The 25,056-nt window shown below is 35.9% G+C and overlaps 1 long non-coding RNA gene and 1 pseudogene across 1 annotated transcript; one reads left to right on the top strand and one right to left on the bottom strand.

Moving 5' to 3' along the window:
- Positions 1 to 1,076: 1,076 nt before the first annotated feature.
- LOC145059879 (uncharacterized) lies at positions 1,077 to 4,470 on the bottom strand (annotated as a pseudogene).
- A 384-nt stretch (positions 4,471 to 4,854) lies between these two features.
- LOC145058869 (uncharacterized) lies at positions 4,855 to 6,165 on the top strand. Its single transcript, XR_013686547.1, has 4 exons — positions 4,855 to 5,144; positions 5,345 to 5,418; positions 5,895 to 5,988; positions 6,057 to 6,165. It is a non-coding gene; the product is annotated as an uncharacterized LOC145058869 (long non-coding RNA).
- The last annotated feature ends 18,891 nt before the right edge of the window (positions 6,166 to 25,056 follow it).

Below are 25,056 nucleotides of genomic sequence, written 5' to 3'. Positions count from 1 at the left end.
TCATAAATAAACTAACTTTCAACTTTAAAATAATATCTTTACATCTACTTATTAAGTTATGTTTTTTACTTTTAATATATTATACTTAATTTATTAGATTTAAAATATTGTTGTATGTAAACTATTATTAGCTTAAAACTACAACTTTTGAACAGTTTGGACAAAATACTTAAATAGTTAATTTAAATATAATATTATAGTGTCAACTTAAATATAAATTTCAGTTCTACTTAATAAACCAAAGAATATTTTATAAATAGTTAAAAGCGATAAACTGTAATGATAAATGCAAAAACTAAATTGTAATCTCAATTTAGCTAATATATTTTCTAAAGTATTTTTATAATCTTTAAATATTTTCAAAGAAGTAGCTTAAAATAACTTACAATAATAATTGTTAAAAATAACTCTATATAAATGATTATATTGTTACCTTTAAAATAAAAATAAAAAAATGTTTGATATTTTAAATAACTATAATGACAAGAATTAAAACATTAAGCAAATAAATTTTAAAAAATTAATTAACAATAACAAATATAAATAACATTAAACCATACATTATATTTAATTTTATTCATGTGTAACTCGTTGGTAGAAGTCATTCAAATGATTGAGATTATACAGTTATAATAGATATATATATTATCATATAATTCAAAATAATCAATATATTAAATCAATTTATTTTATGAATTATTGTATCAAATTTAACAACAACGTTATTGTTATATTTAAATAAAAAAAAAACATATATTTGGACAGACTTCAAATAAATAAGTGTTACTGCGCAACGCGCGGACATTCGCCTACTGTTAAATTTGATTTATTTTGTGAATTATTTCTATTGGAAAACTTATATATATATATATATATATATATATATATATATATATATATATATATAGGGCCGATCCCGAAATTTTAGAGACCCTATGCGATTTAACGAAAAATAGGTCCTAAAATTTGAAATATCTCAAAATTTAAGCAAAAAAAAATATACATCTTAATTTTTTATTGCAAATACATAAAAATAAAATTTCATTTAAAATAATACACAAAAATGAAATTGGTTTCTACTTGAAAACTGCCATCCTCCTAATATTTGTTGAAATAAATTTCTCAATAACATCTTCATATGTAACTTTGTCCAACATGTTACGCTCAATCGTCATCAAAACCAATCGATTAAGTCGTTCTTGAGTAGATCGTAAATAGGACTTCAAAATCTTCAATTTTGAAAAACTTCGTTCTGCAGATGCAACAGTAACAGGAATAGTCAACATAATTCTATATGCAATAGATGTAATAGGAAAACAATCAACACGTTTTAAAAAGTTTAAAATATCAATTGCTGTCATTTTTTCTTTGGGCAACAGATGTAGAAGTAATTTAACTCAACATACAAGTCATTTTCATCAATATCCGATTGCTCATCTTGCTTGAGCGAAATTTCAAGAGACTTACAACAAGATTTTAAGGCTATATCATCTAATGAATGCAGTTTTTCTGAATTAAACAAAAAACCCAATATTTTTTCGTATTGTTGATATTGTTCAAACCTTGTAGTTAAAGAAATAATTGCTTGATCAACAATATAAATAAAATATTTAACCCAAAATTTCTCTTGTGCGGATTGTGAAACACTACAAGTAGTATGGGATGAAATCTCATCAAAATGTTTTTTTATTTTAGGTTCACATATTTTAGAAAATATTGGATCGATACCCATTTTTAAGGTAATATCTTTTGCAGTTTCTAAAGCATTTAAAAACCATTTTCTCTTTATTCTTTAAAAAACGAAATCAGCCCCTTTATTTTTTCCATAGTAACATCAATAAGCATATCTTTTGATTGCAATTGTTTGTTAACTAAATTAATAGTATTTAACATTTCATACCAAATTACTAAAGCCAATATAAACTCAAAGTTACCAAGTTCATTTTTTGCTAAAGATTTAGCTTCACTTGTTATTTTTGGATCATTATCATTTTTGGCTACTTGAAGTAAAGCCTTTTGTATGTCAAAAATTTGAAATTTTATAGCTTTAACACTATCAACACGACTATCCCACCGAGTGGATGACAAAGATTTAGGAGTTAACCCTTTCACATTATCTTTTAAAATTTGTCATCTCTTAGTGGAATTTGAAAAAATAGTATAGATATGTTGTATTGTTCCAAAAAAAACCTTTAGCTTTACCACAAGTATTAGCCATATCACACAAAGTTAAGCTCAAACTATGATAACCACAAGGAGTATAAATAGCTCTAGAATTTATATCTAAAAGCTTTTTTTTGCACTCCTTGATGTTTTCCTTTCATATTTGATCCATTATCATAACCTTGTCCACGCACATTATTAACGTTAAGATCAAGCAAATTCAATTCATTATGTAAAACATCAAAAAGTCCTTAGCCGATTGTATGATTTACATCTAAAAACCCTAAAAAAGATTCTTCAATGCAAACAACATTTGACGAAACATCCACATATCTTAAAATAATAGTCATTTGATCTTGGTGACTTATATCGGGAGTACAATCAAGTATTATAGAAAAATATTTTGCATTTTTTATCTTTCTAATAATCATAGATTCTATTTCCGAAGAAAGCAAAATTATTAATTCATTTTTTATCCTATGCCCAAGATATTGTTTATGGATACCAATTTCATTTGTAATACGTTGTATATGCTCATACGAAACCATGTCAAATTCAACCAACATTTCAAATAAGCCTAAAAAATTTCCATTGTTATCTTCATACACTTTCTCATTAGTAAAAAAATTTCACAATAGAGATACGTTGTATATGCTCATACGAAAAGCAAGATTATGTTTAGCAAAAAATTTCACAATAGAGATAATTCTCAACAAAACTTGTCTCCAATGAACTTTTTCTTTTTCTAATTGCTTTTGAGCTACATTATCAATAGTTTTATTTTTTTGTAATCTTAAACGCAAATCATACCAAGTAATTATATTTTTAACATGTTCCATACTAGTTTCATGCTCTTTAATCAAGTGTTAAGATGTATCCAATCTCTAAAACCCTCATTTGCTAATTGACCATTTCCACACCCTTTTCGAAAATTTTTACAACAAAAACAAATTTTTTTATCAATTTCTTTAGAATAAACAAGCCAATATTTATCACATTTTTCCCCATTTGGTAAAGTTTTAGTGTAATATGTTGCAGAAAATCTTCTTAAATATTTATCTTTAGGACCTTTTGTAATGGATAAATCTCTTTTAGGACCTTTCAATGCTAATATATTTATCATATTAGAATCAAGAACATCCTAATTTCTTGGATCAAATATATCAAAAGTGTGAAAATCAACATTATCATCAACATCAACATTAGGATTATCATTAAAATCAACATTGTCATTAGCATTATCATTAACATCAACATCAACATAATCATTATCATCAATATTATTTTCATTAGCAGTTTGTGTTTCATTTTCCGAAAAATTTTGTGTTTTTTTTTTGTTATAAACTTATCCATAGAACCTGCTTGAGCTTTATTATCTTCTTCAATTTTTTGTTTCTTTTTACGTTTTTCATATCCAGATGCATATTTTTTAATCTAGGAGGCATTGTAAATTACAAAAAAGAAAGAAACGACCTTATTTGCGAATTGAGATTTGTAGATTTCTTCTTGGTTCTAGATTTTCCACACTTCAAATCACCAAGAGAAGATACCAAAACTGTAAATAAAAATCAGAATCCAAATAAGAAATCAAATAGCATATTAGAAAAGAAAAATTAAAGAAATCATATCATATCATAATCCGAAAATTACCTCATATTTTGACACTTCAAATCAGAAAACAATGTTATGCTCCAAAAAAATCAGAAAACCTACGATCTGAGATCAAAATATAGTTCTTAGTCCTTACAAATAAGAAGTAAATAAAAACAGAAAATCAAAATTTGTGATTTTTCAGAAACAAAAAAGAAGAAAAAATCAAAAACTTGAAAGGAGAATTTACCTGAATTCGTTATTCCTTGACCCTTGTTCCTTCTAATTACAGAAACTAATATTGATGGTCCTGTATTTCGAAATTTGATCAGAAAAACAAAAATTGATCAAAAATTATTTAATTAGAAAATAACAAACCATGAAAAACAAAACTAAAGTTGAAAGTTACCTTTGATTTTGAAACCTCAAGGCACAAACAGTTAAATAGGTACGATGTTGAAGCTTTAGATTTTGAAACTTGATGATTCTTAATTCGAAATTGAAGCTTGATAGTTCTGAACTTTTGAGACTCAGTGAAGAAGAAGAGGATTAGAAGAAATAGAAGTAAGAATAGACCGAATTGGTTGGCTGTTATCGCTAAAGATGAAGAAGAAACAAAATTAACAACTGAAATCGTTTCTTTAATATTGGAATAGAAACGATTGAATAGATATTACCATTCCTCGTGCTCCTGCAATGATGTTTGCAATAACCCATGTCTGCGTCAATGAAGAAGATTAGAAGAAATCGAAGAGTTTTCTGTTTCCCGAAAATTCATTCCCGCTCCAACTTCTATTTGGCGTTCCTTCTTCTCGTGAGTATTGAGTAATAAAAATTAACCTAATTTTTTTTGGGCCAAATGAACCTAGTATACTAAGAATTATTAAATAACTTTTGGGCCCTATGATTTTTTGGGCCCTGTTCTTAGGCACTGATTGAACCTCCGTTGGGTCGGCATCCTCTCCTAATAAAAGAGAGTAATTTTCTCCACGTGGCATCTTCTTAATGCAAAAAATTTCAAACTGAATTACAGAATATGCCCTTTTAGCTTTAAACCACATATGGGTTTGAATAACAGTCAATCAATCCTATGAACCCGGTAATTGATCGCCCGCAAATCGCCCCAATCTCGCTTTGATTTTTGATTTTTCCATAAATCATTCCCTCCCTCCCGTGAAATGAGAGATTCAAATTTAAAATTTATTAACCAGATTTAGTTTTGGAATACCTAATTATATCCCCTAAATCTCGCCCTTTTCTATATATCTAGGGTTATGATATAGATTTGAAGCAGTAATTGAAGATGAAGAGTGTTTGGGAAGAAGCGCATGACGGACTAGTTGTTGGAGGTTTCTTATTAGCGGTTATCGTCCTTATTCTCAGACCCATCAGTAAGTTTTGGTCAAATTCTCTTTCTTTTCATCTATTTTATGTTGATAGTGATTGTTCTCCGATGGCCATGGTTTTTTTTGATGATTTTTGCAGTCACCGGTTGATGTTATTCTTTTCTCTTTTTTCTTAACCCAATACAACTTTTACTTAATTTCACTCTATCTTTCTAAATAAGAGTTTGTATGCTTCACTTTTATAGCCCCTACAAGCAGCTTCAAAGGGACGAGACAGAGACTACAATATCCAATCTTGATTTTTAAGCTCTAACAATAGGTAACGTTTCTGGCCTAGATTTATTTGATTTCACATTTAATACGTTTGTTTGGGGATGGATGAGTAGAGCTCATTCCTTTATTTCGTTGTTTTCAAAGATTAGGTTTTGAAAATTTGTTATTACTCTGTATTATATGTATGAAATCTTTTGTTTAATTTGTGTTTACTGATTACTGAAGATGAACATTAATTGCTGATATGTCTGAAATGGCTTCCGCTTTTAGATGCTTCTTTTGTGGAATTTCCTTTTGATAAGTTCCTTTTCAATCTTTCAGTTTTATAATGGATTTGTAAGCTATTTTTATCTTTGTGCTTGATTTCTTGAATAATCAAACTCCTTGAACCCTTTATGAAAAAGGTGCCAACACGAGCTTATTTTGCAACCCACAGTAACCAAAGTTATCAATAGGTAATAGTGGCTAATCTATTAGATAAAAGGTTTGATGTTGATGATTCTAATTTGGATTCTTTTGCAGCAATTCACCTTTATGTCACTCCTTGAACGATTTATGAAAAAGGTGCCAACAATAGCTTATTTTGCAACCCACATTAACCAAAATTAATCAATAGGTAATAATCGATTAATCTATTAGTTAAAAGGTTTGGTGTCAATGATTCTAATTTGGATTCTTTTGCAGCAATTCATTGTTAAAGTGTGGAGAAAAACTGGTTAGTGATATAGGGCTTGTGAAATTGGAGAAGTAGTACAAGCCATTAAAATAAGAATTGCACAAGGTGAAATCCAGTATTGAATTTTACATTTTGAACATGCTTTGAATTTTTTTTTATTTTAAGTATATTATGATGTCCTTAATTTTAAATTTTAAACAAGGTGGGGAATCATACTAGAGTTTTATCTTAAACATGCTTTAACTGCTTTAACTATTAAAGTTTTGATTTTGATTCTATTACTTTCCTATGATTGAACTTGAAGGTACAGGTTTGAATTTCATGATTCAAATGATGTCACTTTTGGCAAGTTCATGGAAAATATGATTGAGAAGGAAATACATAAATGTTTTCCATAGCAATAAGCTTTTGTCTTGGTCTCACTTGTCAATTTTTATGTGCTTGGAAAGGTAAGACAATAAGAAAATTTATTTTTTAATGGATATCTTTATAATTTTAATTCAACTACCTGTTAATAATGCAAAATTTCTATAATCTTAATATAACTATTTGTCTCTATGTTCTTTTTTTGTTTTTCAATTTTTATAATTATATATCTAATTATACAACATAATAATTTTATCGTAAATCTAGACATAAAGAAAGTTGCTCATATTTTAAAACACATTGACAAATTAGTTTAAATAAACAATTATATGGTTACGGACAAAACATCTAAGTTTTTAAATAAACAAATGTTTGCAAATGTATTATTATTCTAAATAATTAAATGTTTCCAAATGTATTATTAAATTTGATGTCTTTATAAGCATTGTACTTAGAAAATTTATCCAATTATAGTATTTATTTTCAAAATTCTTTTATGAGGATATTGTAATGTGAAAAGTAATGTACTTTTATCACTCAACGAAGATCATTTTAAGAACCTGACTTTGTTTGAGATCGAAGAAATTTTACTTTGTAACAGCTTCGGTCTAAAAAATATATAAAAGTCTAAACAAAAATTATATCTTATTAATTTAATAAAATTTTATAAATATTTGGTTTTTCATTACTCTCTTTAATTATCAATATTTTTCTTACCCGTGGTTTCCACGGGTTGTAACCTAGTGTATATATATATATATATATATATATATATATATATATATATATATATATATATATATATATATATATATATATATATATATTATACCCACCGCCTCAATACATTACACGTTTAGTACTTAAACTATTTAACTATTTACAATAATGGTCCCTGATGTAAACATTTTGCATATTTGCTAAGAATTATAGTATTTTGCATATTTAGTAAAATTAATAATGTTTTACATATTTGGAAATAATTAACTAACCGTTGGAGTTTTAAATGTATAAAACATAAATTTTAAAGAATTAGACTATTTTGCATATTTGGTAAAAGTAATAATGTTTTACATATTCGGCAATAATTAACTAACCGTTAGAGTTTTAAATCTATAAAACATAAATTTTAGGTGGTAACAAGTAATGAAAGTAACCATTGTATTTTGATTTTAATGCTTTTGAATTCTTGCTCTTGACAATTTACCGTCAAATTTGATTTATTTATAATCATAGTTTTGGCTTTTTACATACAAATCTGATATCATTTAATTAAGTGCTATAAATAACACATAACATATTTGAATTGTGTATTTTATAAAAAAATTAGTCAGTTAATGTTTGATTTAGGAAACAACCTGTGGAATAGTATATTCACTAAATGGTTTCTAGCCCATTAGTACTGATGTTGGATTCGTGGTTGTTTTTTTTTTTAAACTTTTTTGCTTTTATGTTCGGTGGTAGATTTGTAAATTACTTAGATATAGAGGGGCCTGAAATGGCATGAATGAAAGAATAGTGGATTATATGTCTAACTGTAGAGGGTCCATTGATAGCACTTTGAAATATTCTAACCCAGTCAAAGTCAAAGTCAAAGGTCAATGTTAACAGTCCATGTTGACCCAAGTCGTCGGGTGCACCCACAAACTCGTCGAGTTTCTTCGGTACTCAGAAAGTTGGGGAAAACCCTAGCCAACTCGTCAAGTTGGCTGGAAGACTCGCCGAATTTTCCCCAGCTTAACACATTCAGATGATTCTTCGATTCCAGGGACTCTAAGGCTCAGATCTGAACTCCAAATGTGTCTAAAAGGATAAAGTTTCCAACTTTATCCTTTGGGGCTACTCTAAATGCTCAAAAACCTTTTCGTAAGGCTTGAAAGCTCAAAGGCTTAATCATTAAGCACAAAATGCTTGCGATTTGGTACCCAACTTTTCCTGGAGAGATTCTAGCCTCAAAAACATCCCAAAGGTTGGTGCTTTATAGACATGCATGTCCAATGCATGTCTTGACCCCAAAATGGGTCAAAAAGGGAAAATATAACCTAAACTCCGTGCATGGCATCAAAGCTTGGTTAAAGACCAGATCTAACCCACTATAAGGTCACCTTGACCTGGAGATTCATAAAGTTGCAAACTTTATGAAGTCCTTCCATTGCAACATCCACGAATAAAGAGAAAAAAAGGGCAAAACTCAAGATCTAGCCACATAGACAGATAAAAATGGGATCTTGAATACTTACAACGGTCCAAAAGAGTGTTAAATTGAAGATGACAGCTTAGCTTGCTAGGTCCTTGCTTCCTTCTTCCAACTTCTTCTCCTTTTGCCCCAAAAGAACCACACTAAAACACAAAATAAGAAGGGAGGGTGATTAGGGTTCATTAGGGTTGTAAAAAGTGTTTGGAGGATAATAAAGGATAAACCCTTGGAACTTAAGGAGATTAAATAGGGTGCAAAAGCCTAAAATTTAAGATTTCTCATCTAGCCGTCAACGCGTCATGTTTTCCTCACCAACTTGTCGAGTTGGTCCAAAAAGATATGGGGCCCAAAATCCTTCAAAATGTCGAGTTGAGGCCATTAACTCGACGAGTTCCAAGGGAAACTTGTCTGTAAAAGAATAAATCTCATACATAGAAATTGGGATGTTACAACTGTCCCCCACTTGGACCAGGCTTCATCCTCGAAGCCTGCTATGGTGAAAAAATCTGGATAATGCTCCCGCATCTCAGCCACAGGCTCCCAGGTGCACTCAGATCCCCTTCGATGCTGCCACTGTACCTTTACCACAGGTGCCTCCTTGCTACGCAATACCTTTACCTTCCTTTCTAGAATATCTATCGACCTCTCAACATAGTTTAGGCACTCATCAACCTGAATATGATCCAAAGATACCACTGCATCCTCGTCCAATATGAACTTTCGTAGCTGAAAAATGTGGAAAGTGTTACGATGTTGACTGAGCTCCTCCGGGAGATCCAATGTATAAGCAACCTTGCCAACTCTGGAAACAATCTGGAATGGTACGATATATCTGGGGCCAAATTCCCCCTCTTCATGAAGTGAATCTCACATTTGCAAGGTAATACCTTCAACAACACCATGTCACCGACCTAAAACTCCAACTCAGATCAACGTTTGTCGGCATAGCTTTCCTGCCGACTCTGAGCAGTCTGCAATCTCCTCCTGATCTGCTGAATCATCTATGTAGTTTGTAGAACCACCTCGGTCTGACCCATGACCCTGTGACCCACCTCGCCCCAACAGACTGGGGTACGACATCTATGCCCATAGAAAAGTTCAAAAGGCGAAGCACCAATGCTGGAGTGGAATTTGTTGTTGTAGGAGAACTCTACATGAGGTAGGTAGGATTCCCATCTCCTACCACAATTAATAACGCATGCAGAGTGGAATCTGTTGTTGTAGGAGAACTCTGCCTGGTACGTCGAGAACTCGCAACATTTCCTTGAGAGTCTGAATGGTCTGCTCAATCAGGCCGTCGGTCTGCAGATGATAAGTTATGTTGAAGGGTAGCCTCGTGCCTAGTTCCTCATGGAAGTTCTGCCAAAATCTGGAGGTGAACCGAACACCACAGTCTAAAATAATAGAGACTGGAACCCCATAAGGAGCAACGATCTCGCGAATATACACATCGGCCAACTTCTCGGGCGACATGCTCCCCTGAATTGCGAAAAAGTGGGCACTCTTAGTCAACTGATCAACGATGACCCAAATAGCATCAAATCCTTTGTTGTTTTTGGCAACTTTGTGACGAAGTCCATCGAAATCTGCTCATATTTCTATATGGGAACCTCTAGAGGTTGCAGCTTTACATGCGGCCTTTGATGCTCGGCCTTGACAATCCTACAAATTAAGCACCTCTCGACATACCAGGCGATCTCCCTCTTCATGCACGACCATCAATAACTCAACCTGAGATCCCGATACATCTTGGTGGCCCCCGGATGGATACAAAAACGAGACTTATGAGCCTCCTCCAACACAATCTGTCTGACCCTACCAGACATAGGAACCCATACCCAACCACAATGGGTCAACAAACCATGACTGTCTGTAACAAACTTGGCGATCTCACCCCTGATCCTATCAATCTTCCAATTTTCTTCTCGCACCCCCTCGGCCTAAGCCTCCCTAATCAACCCCACAAGTGGAGAATTGACAGATATCCTCATACATGACACCTGAATAGAAGATCCAACCGACTTGCGACTCAAGGCCTCTGCCACCACATTCGCTTTACTTGTATGATAAAGGATCTCGCAGTCATAATCCTTTACTACGTCCAGCCACCTGTGCTACCTCATGTTCAGGTTCGGCTGATCCATAATATGCCTCAAACTCTTATGACCCGTATAGATAGTACAATGGACCCCATAAAGGTAATGTCTCCAAATCTTGAGAGCGAATACCACTGCCCCCAACTTAACATCATGTGAGGGATATATCACCTCATGCGGCTTTAGCTACCGTAAGGCATAAGCTATCACTCGTCCTCTCTGCATGAGAACTGCCCCCAACCTAGTGATAGACACATCATAGAAAACAAAAAAAATCATCTATTCCCTCAGGGAGGGTCAAAACTGGAGCCTCGCAAAGTCTCTGTCGAAGGGTCTCAAATGCTGATTGCTGCTTAGGGTCCCACCGCAAATCCATCCCCTTCCTCGTCAGACGAGTGAGGGGTACCACAATATTGGAGAAATCATGAATAAATCTCCAGTAGTACCCTGCCAACTCAAGAAACTCCTAATATCCAAAGGAGATTTCGGAACCTCCTACTGCATCACTGCCTCGATTTTGGCCGGATCGACTAAAATCCTATCCTGGTTAACGAGGTGTCCAAGGAACTGAACCTCTCGCAACAAAATTCGCATTTCGAGAACTTAGCATAAAGCCGTTCTCGCCTCAAAACCCCCAGAAGCTCGTGAAGATGCTCCTCATGCTGCTCTCGGGTCTTGGAATATACCAATATATCATCAATAAACACAATAACTGAGCGATCGAGCATCGACTTGCATACCTGATTCATCAAATCCATAAATACCGCAGGCACACTGGTGAGTCCGAAAGGCATCTGTAAAGTCCCTAATTTGCCTGTGTATCAATCAGATCCGTTTGATGGTGCGGAATCCCAATCAAACGGATGATGTTAGATCAAATAGAAGAGAAGGAGAAGAAGAATAATATGAATCTTCATATGAATTGATATGAATTAATATCCAGATACAAAAGATTCACACAAAATGCTCTCTGGCCGTAAACTCTCTTCTCTCTGGCCGTAAACTCCTTAGGGTTCATCAATCTCTACTCCTCACCCTAACACCTATATTTATACTTGGAAAATATGGGCCGAATAACATGGGCCGTAAATGGGTTTACGGCCGTAAACACAGCTGTAAACACCTTACGGCCGTAAACACCAAGTTGTTTACGGTCCAAGACACAAAAATACATTTTTCTAGAAAAGTAAAGTATAAACCATATTTTTGACCCAACAATCTCCCCCTTGGTTTATAACTTTCTTTTCTTAATTGACCCAACAAGCTCCCCTTAAAAAGTAGCTGGCTTTTATTGTTAATCTTCATTGAGAGCTTTGGCTTCAGCTTTAATCTTCGATGACTTCACAGCTTCAAGATGAACTTGATGAATCTTCAATAAATGACTTCATCTTGAGCAGTTGGGCTTTTCTTCAGAATTTGACATTGAACGCACATTGGGTGAGGAGGCTTGACGTACTGATTCTTGAAAATTGGTGCTTTCAGTTTGAGAATCTTCAGAGAGAACATTAGAGAGAAATAATATTCTAGATCACTTCAGCAGATTTAAGATAGCAGCAGACTGATTGAGGAGGCTTCAATGCAATCCGACACATAATTTTCAATTTCAGCTTCACCTTGCTTTTGGGGTTGAAAGATTGAATGTCGAAAGAATAATCTTCATTTTTTGCTCCTACGAATGCGAATTCTTTGATGCTCACGGACGAGGCTTTGGCTCAGAAATCTTCAACACAAACTCCATGAGTCTTATCTATACATGAAATCACTTTTCAAGACAAAACAAAACTAAAAGAAAAATTTAGCACACAATATTTTTGGATTTTTCATATTTTCTGAAAAAGAAATAAAACAGAAATAACACTATTTTGGATTTTTAATTTTTTTTATTTTTGTTTGTTTTTTTTTTTAATTTTTAATTCTCCCCTAATATTTAAATTAGAAGAAACTATGAACAAATTTAACAAAAACAAAAATAATAGCTAACTTTAAGAGTTATTTGGGATCAAAGTTGTTGGACAGCCTTATTCCACTTGTCGGTACCCTTATCTTCACATCTTCGTCTGATCGATCGCCAGTATTGTGGTCCACTTAAACACGAAAAATTTGTTACAATATTTTGGACAATTTACAAATGACGTGATACATACATATATCTAATTATAACTTTATTCTCATGATTGGCCCTAATTCTTAAATATATTTTTCTTATGACCATTTAACTGACTACAACCAGGGATATTGTTGTCCACCTACATAGCAGCGAGATCTACAGACAATCTGTATGTGTTCAATTTTAAGTGTACTAGAACGTGTTTCCCGCTTCCTGATATGCTCCAGCCATCAAGAACTTCCAGAGTACTCCTTACATCGGGTGAGCAGACAACCATTCAGAGAGAAGATAGATTCAGAATTCTATTACTTATCACTTCAGAGGGGTTGAGAAGTAGAAGGTTGCATATGCTGTGTACCAGGTCAGATTAGAGGTCACGCAAAGGAGACAGCATATGGCTAACAGATAAGAAGAATTTCATATATATAACTTGCAGAGAAATAGAGTTGCATAAGTTGTGTACCAGGTCGGATTTGAAGTCACGCAAAGGAGACAACATATGACTAACATATAGAAAGAAAGAAAACGATTTTCTACAAACCTAATTTATTGGAATTTACCAGTCGCCCCATTCAACCAGAATTAAGGACAGAATCCGCACATCGAGCAAATGTTTTTGGATTTTTGAAAATTTTCTAATTTTTCTTTTGTTTTTATTTCTCCCCCTAAATTTGTGCATGTTGGATTAGTGTCTAAGTCCATAACTATTTTGGTATGTACTTGACCCGATGGTGCATGGTCCTTTTGGGTTGCCTTCACCAAAGCAACTTGATAGGATGAATTATGGAGAGAAAGGATTAAATATGATTTATTAATATATTATGGGAATAATATATTAAAGGAGAAATCATATTGTTTAATTAATATTAGTCAATAATTAATTGGTAATTAGTTTTGTGACTAAAAGATATTAAATTAAACTTAAGGGACTGGAATTGTAATTATAAGATAATTGCAATTTGGGCCATGGATTGTCTTAAATCAAGAGGTGGACGAATTCTTATGGGAAGCCCATAAGGAAATCGTCCAAGGGCTTGATTAAAGGAGTTTATGGGTTGCTTAGGGCTTAAGCAACCAAATTAGGGTTTCCTTGTTAGATAACCCTAATAGCCTCACTATATATAGAACTCTTAAGGCTCAAAAACGTGGCTAAGCTTCTTGCTAGGGTTTCACACGAGTTTTGGTAGCCTCCATCCTCTCTCCTCTTCATCCTCTTGCTTATGGTGTTTGTGAACCATTAGAGGAGTGACACTTGTGACTCTAAGCCTTCCAAAGTCAATACAAGGAGATTTGGGATTGTTATTGCTACATAACAATCAAGGTAACATTATAAACCTATTCTCATGTTAATATGATTATTTGAATGCTAGAATTAGGGTTTACAGTCTTGGATAACTTGCATGTACAATAGAGAAACCTAGATCCAAGCATTAGGGTTTGTATGAGCACATAGGATGTTTTATGACCAAAACCCATCAGTGGTATCAGAGCCATGATTGGTTTCTATTGTATTGATGCCTTGTATGCTTGAAAAATTCGTTTTTTTTTGTTCTGCCTCCTGAACTCGGCGAGTACCACTGTGTACTCGGCGAGTAGGCCTCAACTCGGCGAGTACAGTGTGGTACTCGGCGAGTTCGAGCGTCAGATGGAGCTATATCCGGGATTTCTTGCTGTTTTTGCTTAAGGATAGTTACCTTATCATATTAGATCAATATAAATCCGATTATATGATATATTTGACTATATTCTTGATCTAATTAAAGATATTTATCAATTAATAAAATATTTATTTCCTTATGTGATAATTGATTAATTATTTTGATTAAATTGGTAAATTATTTTGCAATAAATCATTAGATAAATCAAATATGGATAATTATCTGATTAAATGTTAGTTTAAATTATTTGTTATTTGATCCTTGTTGTTATGAAAAGTTTCATATTTTCCCTTGTAGGTTTTATAGTTTAAATTTGAACCCAAAAGTTTTGTTGTTTTGAAATTTAAATAGTTGAAACCCTAATGTTTTGAAAAAGGTTTCAAAACTTGCCCTCAAGTTTTGGAATTTAATATTTTGGATTAATAGTTTAATTTGATGTATATTTAAATTCTAAACCCTAATGTTTTTGAAATGTTTCAAAACTTGCCCTCAAGTTTTGGAATTTAAAAGTTGATTAAAAGTTTAATTAGGAATGTTAAATTTTAAAACTCTAGTATTGTTTTGAAAAAGTTCAAATCACACCCTTATGGTTTTATTAATTAATTAAAGTGTATAATTAAAAGAAGTTTAATAAATCCATAAAAAGTTTAGGTTTACAATTTAATTGAATTAAAAGTATAATTGTTAAATTAGACCACCTAGTATTTTAAAAGTATAAAATACACCCTATACTATATATAACATTAAAAGTCTAACATTATATATATGTATGAGTAAAAGTCAGTCTTACCGTTAGTAGGCCTCATTCACGAAGCTAGTCTAAAAGGGGTGTTTAAGGAAATTGCCTATAAAATGGCGATTGAATGGGTATCCACTCTTACCCACCGCACTCCTAACTAGTGGAGGGTCATTAGCCGAACGGGTAGGATAGGACGAAACCTTCTATTATAAGTATAATAAAAGTAACTAAACGTTTTCATAAAATTCCCAATCTTAGTTACTTAGACAAAAGTGAATTGATGCAATTCCATGAAATTACACTTTGTGCCCTTGCGAAGACGTTAGTGGAGCGTGTGTGGTTTACCGGCACACTAATCGGTTCTAAGCAAAGGTAGCAAAGGGTGACTCAATGTTTTTCATAGTTCGGTGGAGCATGTGTGGTTTACCGGCACATCGAATAGGTGACTGTAACATGTGAGGGCACCATGTAAGTTTGCATGGTTATTCACACCCGCTTTGTGATCCTCCGCATCCCAGTCACAAACGAGAGGGGCATATCGAGATTTAAACATGCCATTGAAAGTTCAATGAATCTCAAAGGACCTAGGAGTTTTCATAGATTTAAAACTTAAATTTCTTTTTCGTTTTTCGTTGTGGAAATTAGTGAATCGTCATTCACTTACCTTCAAATGTTCTACAATTAGGGTTACGGCATCCCTCTCTGTAACGCCTGTGTTTCTGGGCTTGCCATTTTTAGCAATGTAATAGTCTAGGTTAAACTTTGTAACCCATTTTGAAGTAATAAGATTGTATTATTTGAGTATTGTGTGTTTTGTGCTTAATTGCTTAATTATGTGGTTTGAATAATTAAGAATAAAAATAAGCGTCAAAATTTAAGTGTAAAATAAACTTACTATCTTTGAATAATGTTGTAGTAGTTGAAACGAGGTTTCCGAATATATATAGAACGCCCAAATCTGACTTCGTATGAGGGAGTTATGATTTATCGAAGTTTCGGCTTAGCGGTGTGCAGCCTGTTTTACTCGATTTGAGATCGAGGGGTTTTTAGCCGAAGCAGTCTAAATGAGAATCGAAGATCTCATTGTTGGTATCGAAGCGATAAAAAGTTAAGCGAGAACGAACGTCAAACGAAGAAGTTATGAATTTATAACGAAAGTTTCTGTCCCGGCCTATTAAAAATAATTAATAAAAATAAAGTCAAAATTAGCCGACGGAGTCTAAACGAAAGTCGTAGAGCGTAGTCTCACCTTCGCGTGGATATAAAGAACGTCGAAAACGGAGTTCGTATGAAGAAGTTATGAATTTCCGAAGTTTATTAATCATTTTATATTTTTATTTAATTCAAAATCGAAGGCATTATCCGAAGCCGTGTCACCGGTGTAATCCGGAGTACGCCCCGCGTACGAGGTTACGCTATCGCGTAACTCCGATAGTGTCGACACTTCGGATGACGCATGCAATGACGATTTCGGACGCGTACGCGCTGCGTACGCCTGTACGCCCCGCGTACTCCGAGGTTCCAGCCTCTATATAAAGGATCCGAAGACAACCTTCTTTGTTGTTCAATTTCTTCTCTTCTCTCTAGTCTTTTGCATCGTTTTTCGTGCCGAAGCTATCCCGAAGTCCCGGTATCATACTCTAGCCCCGAGGCAAGTCCCGAGATCCCGAAGATCCCGAGAAGTGCGGTTCCCAAGTCGAAGCTCTGCCCACGAGAAGTTCGATTTTCGAGGAGATCTTCCAGATCTGCTGTGGATTACTACTTCTATAAGCCGTAGTGCTGTCGGATCATCTTCTGATCATGTGAGTGTGTAGTTATTTTCTTCTGATACAATAATACGAAGTATTTTATATAAAAATACGTGCTATGTGTATATATTTGGTTGTGTTATGTGTGAATGTGTATTCACTCTCTTCTATCTTATAGATCTGCTTATTTCTTTATGAGATATGTGTTATGTGTGTGTGTGCCTCATCTGTTATGTGATATATGTGTTGATTAAAGTATGCTATGCAGGTTTTCTTTAAACTATGTATACAAATGTATATTTTTATCTACTAATATGTTGGGTAGAACATGGGTAGACAGTTGGTGTGTAATAAACAGATGAGAGGCCTCGTTGTTGTTTGATTGAGTCATCTAGCGGAGTTTAGATGACGACCACTGGCTATTCTAGACAGTCTTGTGGAAACATTAGCAGGTTCGCCACCTGTAGGTGTTAATGAACTTGGGTGTTCATTCGTTGTACTCCATCCCCCTCATGGTTGCCTTATTTGACTTATATTGCTGAGGTACCCCCGAAGCATGTGTTGTCGCCCCGATGAAATATTCTTAGACTAGGTCCCTTATGTTAGTTGTTTTAGGGACATTAAAGTGAGAATAACGGGAATGGGTAATTGGGTTATTGTTGGTTGGTGAAAATTAAATATGATATTTATTGTGGGTTGAAAACCCTATATGCTCACCAGGCTCCCAAGCCTGACCCACTCAGTTTTAAATTGTATTACAGGAAGTGGCGGAAGGGCATGAGATGGATGAACCATCAAGTTGTTTTGTTTACAAGTCTGCATATGTTTATATTTGTTATATGACTTGTAATGTATTCGTTTATGCTTATTGGTCTGTATCGGAACATGACACCCTGAGTTTTGATTATAATGAAAATACATTTCTTTTATGAAATGCTTCGGTAAACAATGTTTTATCATGTTTTGTTTTTGGGAACAAATTCCGCAACTCTTTCAAATCAAAAGGATTTACTCTGAAAATATTTAAAAGCATAAATGAAAATCGGTCTTTTCTGGCCGAGATTTTAGGGGATGTCACAGTTGGTATCAGAGCATTAGTTTAAGCGAACTAGGAATTTGTAGGATTTCTAGACTTAAACTTAGAATGCTAAGTGAAGTTTTGAGATGTGTGTCTGTTGTGATTTAGACACGAGCACTAGTTTATTTTAGGAAAGTTGCCTAAAATGCTTTTATGTGCTAAATGTTATATGTCGCCATATATGATATTATTTGTTCGGATCTATGGTCTGTTGCCGACCGGATCTAGAAACCTTATGTGTGTAGGATTCTAAGCGTACGTCTACGATATTAGAACTAGCATGTAAACGTTTCGGAGTGATAAGGATGATTCGAATATCTATCATGATTGAGGATCTAATTTCACCTTATTCGGTGTGTAGATCAAAATGGTGAGAACAAGAAGTGGAGTTGGAAATGCTGACGAAAACAGGAATCAACCACCAATGATTGAGCCAATACCTGTCGTAGCAGCAGCACCTGAGCCAATAACCATGGCTGGTGTGCAATTGATGATTCAGACGATGTTGGATCGTCAAATGGATGAAACTAGACGGTTGCTTCAACAAAATCGTGAAGAACTGTTGATTCGTGTGGAAGAGCCTGAACTGAATGAAGGGCATTCGGAAGGTGGAAACTTCAGTGGGTCTATTGGTCAAGCCAACCCACCGATAGTTAGGCAAGATAACCATGATGGAAGGAATGATGGAACGGGATGCAAGTACAAGGACTTTTTGACTTGCAAACCATCGACCTTCAATGGAAAGGAGGATCCGATTGGGGTTATGGATTGGATCTCCGAAATGGAGCTAGCCTTCATGACGTGTGGCTGCAGAGGTAAGTTGCAAACTATCTATGCCGTGCGACAATTCCGAGGTGGAGCTGTTCGTTGGTGGAACACTCTAGGGAAGACTTTGAGCCCTAACGAGCCACTGCAATTGTCATGGGCAGAGTTCTTGGTGCAGTTCAAGCGCAAGTTCTGCTCGGCTCAAAATCTGTTGGAGTTGGAGAATAAGTTTTTGACATTGACGAAGGGTAGCATGTCAGTGGATGAGTACACCAATAACTTCACCGATAAGATGGAGTTTGCCTTGCGTATCGTTCCAGACGAGTTGACAAAGGTGGACCGGTATGCGAAGGGACTTCCATGGGAGTACGAGGTGCCAGTACGTCAGGCACTTACTCTAGAGGCAGCTATCTGGGCTGCCAAGTCTGTGGAGAACATGATCAAGGGGAGAACCACCGTCAAGGTTGAGGTTGGTGAGAAAAGGAAGTTTGAAGGAACATCTGGTTCCAGTAAGAAGAGCAAATTTTCGAAATCTGATTTGAAAAAGTTTGGAGGAAAAGGAGGCGAAGCAAAGTGGTGTGATAAGTGTAGGAAAAAGCACTTTGGGAAATGTAGCGAGGATGTGACCTGCTACAAGTGTGGAAAGGTTGGACATTTTGCCAATGAATGTCCGAACAACAAAAGGATGTGTTTTGGTTGCAATGAAGAGGGGCATATTTTGAAAGACTGTCCGAAGAAGAAGGAGGCAGCTAGGCCCAACATTCCACCAAAGCCGAAGGCGAGAGCCTTCCAGATGACACTTGAGGCTGCGAAAGATGAAGCTGATGTCGCTTCTGGTACCTTTCTCGTAAACGAATTACCTACTCATATATTGTTTGATTCTGGAGCCAACTACTCCTTTATTTCGCATGAGTTTGGTAGAAAGCTAGCTTTGCCTATTAATAGACTAGATGATGCTTTATTAGTCGAAGTAGCTAGTGGCAAGTTTGTACCTGTTAGTCATCGTATGAAAAGCATCTTAATTGATCTGAATGGGAATAAGTTTCACGAGGAATTATTGCCTATCGAACTAAATGGTTTCGACATCGTGTTGGGAATGGATTGGCTTAGCGCCAATGATGCCGAAATTTTGTGCAAGAAAAAGATAGTTAAAGTAAACCCGCCTGGAAAAGATTCGTTTATGGTGTATGGGGACAAACGCAGAGTGAATTCTGGGATCATTTCTCTAATGAAAGCCAGAAAGTGTTTGAACAAGGGATGTACATCATATTTAGCATTTGTGATTGATGCTAAGAAGGAAAAGAAGGTGATGCTGAGCATTCCAGTGGTGTGTGATTTTCCGGAAGTGTTCCCCGAGGATCTTCCTGGATTACCACCTGATAGACAAGTGGAGTTCAGAATAGACTTATTACCAGGAACCACGCCAATAGCAAAAGCACCTTATCGATTAGCACCGACGGAGATGAAGGAGCTGATGATGCAACTTCAGGAGTGATTGGACAAAGGTTTCATTAGACCTAGTTCATCGCCCTGGGGAGCTCCGGTGTTATTTGTAAAGAAGAAATATGGAAGTATGAGAATGTGCATCGATTACAGAGAGCTGAACAAGGCAACAATAAAGAATAGATATCCGTTGCCGAGGATTGATGACCTGTTTGATCAATTGCAAGGTTCGAGCTATTTCTCGAAGATCGATCTTAGGTCAGGATATCATCAGCTGAAAGTAAGAGAGCAAGATATCGAGAAGACTGCATTCAGAACTAGATATGGACACTACGAGTTCTTGGTTATGTCGTTTGGACTAACCAATTCTCCGGCAGCGTTCATGGATTTGATGAATAGGGTTTGTAATCCTTTCCTTGATAAATCCGTGATAGTGTTCATAGACGACATTCTGATCTACTCGAAAAGCCAGGAGGAGCATGGGAGACACTTGCGAGAAGTGTTAGAAGTTTTGAAGGAGGAGAAGCTTTATGCAAAGCTCTCCAAATGTGATTTTTGGATTCGTGAGGTCCAATTCTTGGGTCACGTGGTCAACCAAGAAGGGATAATGGTTGATCCAGCGAAGATCGAAGCTGTGACGAAGTGGGAACAACCGAAAAGTCCCACGGAGATTCGAAGCTTTTTGGGATTAGCCGGATATTACCGTAGGTTTATCCAAGGCTTTTCTTCGATTGCTACTCCATTGACAGCTTTGACCCACAAAGGAGCTACTTATGCTTGGAGTGAGAAGCATAAAGAAGCATTCGAGAAGTTAAAGAAGAAGCTATGCGAGGCACCGATACTTTCTCTACCCGATGGAGTTGAAGACTTCGCTGTTTATAGCGATGCGTCTGGTGTTGGATTGGGTTGTGTTTTGACCCAAAGAGAAAAGGTGATAGCATATGCGTCTCGACAGCTGAAAGAGCACGAAAAGAATTACCCGACTCATGATTTGGAGTTGGCAGCGGTAGTTTTCGCTCTGAAAATATGGAGGCATTACCTCTATGGCACGAAGTGCAAACTTTTCACTGATCATAAGAGTCTCCAATACCTCTTTAATCAGAAGGAATTGAATATGAGGCAACGACACTGGCTAGAATTACTTAAAGACTACGACTGCGAGACACTTTACCACCCCGGTAAAGCTAATGTTGTTGCTGATGCTCTCAGTCGGAAGGTCAATCTTGAAAGGAAGAGGCCAAGAGCGTTGAGAATTGAAGTTGTCTCGACTATTGTGGAAAGTATAAAGAAAGCTCAAGAGGAAGCTTCTGAGAAAAATGACCGAAAGGAGGAACGTTTGGGTAAAACGTTGGTGTTTGGTACTAACGGTCATGGACTGAAGGTATTCCAAGATCGTATTTGGGTACCTAAGTCAGGTGGAATTAGGGATCTTCTGATGGAAGAAGCTCATAAAACCATGTACTCAATTCATCCAGGTAGCACTAAAATGTATAGGGACCTGAAACCCTACTACTGGTGGCCGACGATGAAGCTTGATGTTGCAAAGTATGTGGCCGAGTGTGTGACTTGTGCGAGAGTCAAGACACAACATCAGAAACCTTACGGGAGTTTAGAACCATTTCCTGTGCCTATGGGTAAGTGGGAAGACATTGCTATGGATTTTGTCACTAAACTGCCCAGAACAAAGAATGGTCACGACATGATTTGGGTGGTCGTTGATCGATTCACTAAGAGTGCGCATTTCATAGCGGCCAGGGAGAAATGGTCTATGGAAAAGCTTGCGAATTCTTACGTGAAGGAAATTGTGAGGCTTCACGGTGTTCCGTTAACGATTGTATCGGATCGTGATAGCCGTTTCACCTCAAGGTTTTGGAAATGTCTACAAGAGGAAATGGGTACCAAGTTATGTTTAAGCACAGCTTACCATCCGCAGACTGATGGTCAGAGTGAAAGAACAATACAAACACTTGAAGATATGCTGAGAGCATGTACCTTGGAATTCCTAGGTAATTGGGATGAACATTTACCGTTGGTAGAATTTTCCTATAATAATAGTTTTCACTCGAGCATTAAGATGGCACCTTTTCAAGCTTTGTATGGACAGAAGTGTCGTACGCCGTCTTGTTGGCTTGAGGCTGGGGAAAAGCAGTTTATGGGACCGGAGATGGTTCATCAAACTGCTGAAAAGTTGAAAATAATTAGGGAAAGAATGTTAGCAGCTCAAGATCGTCAAAAGAGCTATGCTGACAAGAAGCGAAGACCGATGACTTTTGAGGTTGGAGATTCGGTTTTGCTTAAAGTCTCGCCATAGAAGGGACTTATAAGATTTGGTAAAAGGGGAAAGTTGAGTCCAAGGTTTATTGGACCGTTTAAAGTCCTTCAGAGGATTGGGAACCAAGCTTACAAGCTCGAATTACCCGAAGAACTGAATGGAATTCACAACACCTTTCATGTGTGTTATTTGAGGAAGTTCACGGGAGAAGTTCCCGATATAATTCCAATTTCTGAATTGAGAATTGATGAGAACAAAAGGTTGATTGAAGAACCAGAGGCAATTGTTGACCGAAAGACTAAGAAGTTGCGACGCAAAATGGTTGGATTAGTGCTTGTCCGATGGAAACACACGAATGGGCCGAATCTCACCTGGGAGACGGAGAGTGACATGTTGAGTCGCTATCCGCATTTGTTTGTTGATGTGTGATTCCGGGGACGGAATCATTCTAAGGTGGAGAGAATTGTAACGCCTGTGTTTCTGGGCTTGCCATTTTTAGCAATGTAATAGTCTAGGTTAAACTTTGTAACCCATTTTGAAGTAATAAGATTGTATTATTTGAGTATTGTGTGTTTTGTGCTTAATTGCTTAATTATGTGGTTTGAATAATTAAGAATAAAAATAAGCGTCAAAATTTAAGTGTAAAATAAACTTACTATCTTTGAATAATGTTGTAGTAGTTGAAACGAGGTTTCCGAATATATATAGAACGCCCAAATCTGACTTCGTATGAGGGAGTTATGATTTATCGAAGTTTCGGCTTAGCGGTGTGCAGCCTGTTTTACTCGATTTGAGATCGAGGGGTTTTTAGCCGAAGCAGTCTAAATGAGAATCGAAGATCTCATTGTTGGTATCGAAGCGATAAAAAGTTAAGCGAGAACGGACGTCAAACGAAGAAGTTATGAATTTATAACGAAAGTTTCTGTCCCGGCCTATTAAAAATAATTAATAAAAATAAAGTCAAAATTAGCCGACGGAGTCTAAACGAAAGTCGTAGAGCGTAGTCTCACCTTCGCGTGGATATAAAGAACGTCGAAAACGGAGTTCGTATGAAGAAGTTATGAATTTCCGAAGTTTATTAATCATTTTATATTTTTATTTAATTCAAAATCGAAGGCATTATCCGAAGCCGTGTCACCGGTGTAATCCGGAGTACGCCCCGCGTACGAGGTTACGCTATCGCGTAACTCCGATAGTGTCGACACTTCGGATGACGCATGCAATGACGATTTCGGACGCGTACGCGCTGCGTACGCCTGTACGCCCCGCGTACTCCGAGGTTCCAGCCTCTATATAAAGGATCCGAAGACAACCTTCTTTGTTGTTCAATTTCTTCTCTTCTCTCTAGTCTTTTGCATCGTTTTTCGTGCCGAAGCTATCCCGAAGTCCCGGTATCATACTCTAGCCCCGAGGCAAGTCCCGAGATCCCGAAGATCCCGAGAAGTGCGGTTCCCGAGTCGAAGCTCTGCCCACGAGAAGTTCGATTTTCGAGGAGATCTTCCAGATCTGCTATGGATTACTACTTCTATAAGCCGTAGTGCTGTCGGATCATCTTCTGATCATGTGAGTGTGTAGTTATTTTCTTCTGATACAATAATACGAAGTATTTTATATAAAAATACGTGCTATGTGTATATATTTGGTTGTGTTATGTGTGAATGTGTATTCACTCTCTTCTATCTTATAGATCTGCTTATTTCTTTATGAGATATGTGTTATGTGTGTGTGTACCTAATCTGTTATGTGATATATGTGTTGATTAAAGTATGCTATGCAGGATTTCTTTAAACTATGTATACAAATGTATATTTTTATCTACTAATATGTTGGGTAGAACATGGGTAGACAGTTGGTGTGTAATAAACAGATGAGAGGCCTCGTTGTTGTTTGATTGAGTCATCTAGCGGAGTTTAGATGACGACCACTGGCTATTCTAGACAGTCTTGTGGAAACATTAGCAGGTTCGCCACCTGTAGGTGTTAATGAACTTGGGTGTTCATTCGCTGTACTCCATCCCCCTCATGGTTGCCTTATTTGACTTATATTGCTGAGGTACCCCCGAAGCATGTGTTGTCGCCCCGATGAAATATTCTTAGACTAGGTCCCTTATGTTAGTTGTTTTAGGGACATTAAAGTGAGAATAACGGGAATGGGTAATTGGGTTATTGTTGGTTGGTGAAAATTAAATATGATATTTATTGTGGGTTGAAAACCCTATATGCTCACCAGGCTCCCAAGCCTGACCCACTCAGTTTTAAATTGTATTACAGGAAGTGGCGGAAGGGCATGAGATGGATGAACCATCAAGTTGTTTTGTTTACAAGTCTGCATATGTTTATATTTGTTATATGACTTGTAATGTATTCGTTTATGCTTATTGGTCTGTATCGGAACATGACACCCCGAGTTTTGATTATAATGAAAATACATTTCTTTTATGAAATGCTTCGGTAAACAATGTTTTATCATGTTTTGTTTTTGGGAACAAATTCCGCAACTCTTTCAAATCAAAAGGATTTACTCTGAAAATATTTAAAAG

This window comes from Lactuca serriola, chromosome 6, assembly GCF_051521515.1.
Source record: "Lactuca serriola cultivar US96UC23 chromosome 6, Lser_US96UC23_V15, whole genome shotgun sequence".
Lineage (NCBI taxonomy): Eukaryota > Viridiplantae > Streptophyta > Magnoliopsida > Asterales > Asteraceae > Lactuca > Lactuca serriola.
The sequence above is the reverse complement of the archived record's forward strand: the minus strand, read 5'-3'. Positions and strand labels throughout refer to the sequence as shown.